Source organism: Chiloscyllium plagiosum, unplaced genomic scaffold (genome assembly GCF_037043375.1).
Source record: "Chiloscyllium plagiosum isolate Xiang-an unplaced genomic scaffold, Cpla_swu_hap1 HiC_scaffold_51, whole genome shotgun sequence".
NCBI lineage: Eukaryota > Metazoa > Chordata > Chondrichthyes > Orectolobiformes > Hemiscylliidae > Chiloscyllium > Chiloscyllium plagiosum.
In genome coordinates, this window is record NW_028270189.1 from 41,986,319 (window position 1) to 41,991,002 (window position 4,684).

The following is a 4,684-nucleotide window of genomic DNA, read 5'->3' on the forward strand; positions in this document are numbered from 1 at the left end:
TGTTTCAAAAATACCCCAAAACCTTCAATTCTGTTCCATTTCGATAAACACGAGGTGCTGCATTTTGGGAAAGCAAATTTGAGCAGGATTTATACACTTAATAATCAGGTCCGAGGGAGAGTTGCTGAACAAAGAGACTTTGAAGTGCAGGTTCGTAGCTCCGTGAGAGTAGAGTGGCAGGTGGATAAGATAATGAAGGCAGCGTTTGGTATGCTTTCCTTTATTGGTCGGTGTTTTGAGTACAGGCATTGAGAGGTCATGTTGCGGCTGGACTGGACATGGGTTAGGCCACTGTTGGAATATGGCGTGCAATTCTGGTCTCCTTCCTATCGGAAGGATGTTGTGAAACTTGAAAGGGTTCAGAAAAGATTTACAAGGAGGATTCCAGGGTTAGAGGATTTGAGCTACAGGGAGAGGTTGAATAGGCTAGGGTTATTTTCCCTGGAGCATGAGAGGATGAGGGGTGACTTTATCGAGGTTTATAAAATCATGACGGGCATGGGTAGGATAGATAGAGAAAGTCTTTTCTTTGGGGTGGGGAGTCCAGAACTAGAGGGCATAGGTTTAGTGTGAGAGGGGATATGAAAGAGACCTAAAGGGCAACTTGTTCAATCAGAGGGTGGTACATGAATGGAATGAACTGTCAGAGAAAGTGGTGGAGGCTGGTACAATTGTAACATTTAAAATGCAGCTCGATGGGTATATGAATGGGAGGGTTTGGAGGCAGACGGGCCAAGTGCTTGAAAAAGAGACTAGAGTAGGTTAGGATATCTGGTCGGCATGGTCGGATTGGACCAAAGTGTCTGTTTCCATGCTGTACATCTCTATGACTGTATGACTCCGTGATTTTGTGACTCACTACTTGTTATCTTTTGTTCTGTATGTTAACCACCTCAAACCTCTCGATTAGTTGCCACTCTGTCTCTCACTCCTGGGTATCTCTTATGCAGTATGTAAACCCTAAACCCCTCAATTAGATTCCAGTCTGGAACTCACTCCTGGGGATCTGTTATTGGATCTGTGAAATGATCCTTGTTGGATGTTAGACCGAAGACAAGATAAACTAAACGGTCAAATTTGACATTGGGCGCAGGGACACAGAAAGCTGCTGTTTCATTTCTGTCCTGTTACATATCTCAAAGTTTCAGACTGGGGCTGAATTTCTGTCACAATGGGGATTGTCTCAAACGATGTTTATGTCCTGCATGAACGCATCATCATAACATGAATTCCCTGGCAAGATAGGAAATGGAGACAGTTTCTGGAAGGTGTCTGCATCTCTCTGTGTGTGATTCTTTGTGTCTGTGATTCTGTGTGCATGTTCAATGTTTTATACATTTTCAAACTCTTTGATGTTGCCAGTCTCTCTTGCTTTTCCTCATTTATAAACTCAATGTCATCGTTTTGCTGAAATAAAATGGTGGCTGTGGACAAATCTAAAATGTCTGCCTGACTGATTTGTGTCAGGAATACTTTCAGCAAGGGAGAGTGGGCAATGTGTCAAAAGCCATTTCAATTCATTGATGCTAGCAGAGATAGGAAATGGAGACAGCTCTTTGAAGGTGATTAAAATGCAAATCCCAGAACCTGTTTACAATTAAGGCAGAGAGACAATGCGACATTCTAGTAAGGTCTGCCTTACCTTCCAAGTTTCTAATATATGAGAGAAACATAATATACAAAACCTGAAAGAGCTCAGCCACTGAATTGTAGATTTGCAGCGTTGGATCAGAATCCTGCCTGGCTAGGCCTCATCCCAAATTGAAGGGTTTCTCAAATCCCACACTGACCTTCTGTGGGTTCAAATTGTGTGTTGTCTACAAATAAAAGAAAATAATGCACCTGCAATTGAACAAAACTCTTTCTGGAACTTTGTGCATCTGTTGGTTTTAGTATGTTTCAATAGGATTGAAGATAAATGAGACAGTGAGAGATAGTTAGCACTGTAACCAGAATGGCAGTGCAGTATAAAAGGAAGATTAATATCTTCAGTGAAAGGGGAAAACCGAGGAGGATAGTCCTCAAACTAGGAAATTTGGGAGTCAGTAAAGTTGTGTAGTTTGTGACTGCATTATGTTTATGTGAGTCAAGATTTGAAACCAGTTGGCCAATAGTACACTTTGTGACTCACTCCCAGTTACAAGTTATTTCACCTAAAAAAGGTGAACATATCCCTCTATTAGATTCCAGGCTGTAACTCACTCCAGGGTATCTGTTTTTCTGTGCATAAACCATCCTAAATACCTCGATTAGTTTCCAATCTGTAACACACTCCAGGCTATCTGTTATTCTGTATATAAACCACCCTGAACCCCTCGATGAGATTCAGGCTGTAACTCACTCCGGGATATCTGGTATTCTGTATATTAACCACCCTGAACCCCACGATTAGATTCCAGGCTGTAACTCACTCTGGGCTATCTGTCATTCTGGAAACAACCCTGAACCTCTCGATTGGATTCCAGACTGGAACTCACTTTGGGCTATCTGTTAATCTGTATATAAACCACCCTGAAACCTGCAATTAGATTCCAGGCTGTAACTCACTGCGGGCTACCTGTTATTCTGAAGAAAAACCACCCTGAAACCCTCGATTAGATTCTAGGCTGGAACTCATTCCCGGGTATCTGTTATTCATTTCTAAACCACCCTGAACCCCTTGATTAGATTCCAGGTTGTAACTCACTCCGGGATATCTGTTATTCTGTATATTAACCACCCGAATCCCTAGATTAGATTCCAGTCTGTAACTCACTCCGGTCTATCTGTTATTTTGTATATTAACCACCCTGAACCCATTGATTTGATTTCACTTCCTGACATGTTAAGCTCATGTTCCCAACACAATCTAATCGCAATAATGATCAATGTATCACTGGTCCTCCTATCTGCTGGCACTACCATCATGTTAACTTTCTGATGTTTACGTACATGATTACCTGTAGCAGTGAGTCGCAGGTCGACAGAATGGTGCAGAACACATTTGGCACATTTGCCTTAATCAGTCAGAGCATTGAGCATAGGAGTTGTGGTGGTATGTTGCATCTGTACAGGGTGTTGGTGAGGCCACTTTAAGAATACTGCGTACAACTCGGTTTTATGCAGAAATGACTTACACAGATGTTCCAGGACCGGAGGCTTGAGCTATAGGGAGAGGCCGATTATGTTGAGGTGTTTCCCCCTGGAGTGTCAGAGGCTGAGAGGCAACATTATAGAGGTTTATAAAATCATCAGGGGCATGGATATTCTGAACAGCCATGTTCTGCTCCCAAGGATAGGGGAGTCAAGAACAAGAGAGCATAGGTTGAAGGGGAGCGGGCGAATGATTTAGAAGGGACCTGAAGGTAAATGTTTCACACAGAGAGTGGTGTGTATACAGAAAGTGCTGTCAGAGGAAGTGGTCAAGGCGGGTACAATCACACGAGGAATATTGGCCAAATGCTGGCAAATGGGACTAAATCAGATTTGATATCTGATCGGAATGAACAAATTGGACTAATGGGTCTGTTTCGGTTCTGCATGACCCTCTGATTCTATAAGAGGGATGATGAATAATTCTGAAATGACCTTTCAAGTCGGAATTCTAAACCCAATTTGGTATTATAGATTTAGAACCAGACAAGAGTCCCCAGTTTGCTATAGACCAACCAAACTGCCTCAAACTATTTTAAGAGGGTAGCTTGGATGCCAAACCTTTCTTATTTTAAAGGTAGATGTGAAGTCGGTGTTCCAGATGTGATGTTACTAGTCAAACTACTCACCATTAAGCAAAACACAATATATTTAAACACTCTAACGAAAATCAATTCAAAATGACGAGGAATTTAGAATAATTTAACTATTGGAAACCTGAATCGAATAATGGATACAGTACCCTCTACAGATGAACTGTTCCAATATACCAACATCCCATAAACACACCCCTTGGCAAAAAGTTACATTCAGACATACATACTTGCATACAGTTCTCCAATCCAGCAGGAAACAGCATCAAGTCAGGTTTCAGAGAGTAGCAGCTGGGGATAAGTTACTAGGCCGTTGTTACTACTATTTATTAAAAACCCTAAAAGCGTTGTAAGTTATTTACTTGAGCCGTTTTCAGCAGACAGTTTGGCCTTTAAGATCTCTTATTTTAAAAAAAAAGGAGAAAATAACTTTTTTTAAAAATTGACAGCGTTGTCACACAATGCAGATGCCTGGTCCTTTACTCTCGGGGCTTCCTCGTGCTACTGATCGCAAGGTCACCTGAGAGGGACAAATTCAGGTACAGACCAAGTTACAAGGATGTGTCTCATAACATCTGAAACACACCTGCACATGGACCATGCATGGGACATACCGGGAAGTGAACAACAGCTGACACACACCATTTCACTGTTTCTTAGCTTCACAATGCCTGCACTCGATACACTAGGGAGCCAAAAGCAAAGGCCAGGGAAAGATACAGAGGGACAGAAAGATTCACGTTAGAGACAGAAACAGACAGTTAATTAACTGAAAAGATGTTGTGGAAATATGGGGAAAAAGACAGAGCAGTGGGACTAACTGGAGAAGTGAGATCTTCGACAGAAAACTTACAAGAATGAGAACATTGAATAGAGGCATTGTCAGATCAGCTGAAATGGTTTGTTACATCGAGTTCTGAATCAGCTCGACAGAACGCCACAAACAACATAAACTGGGA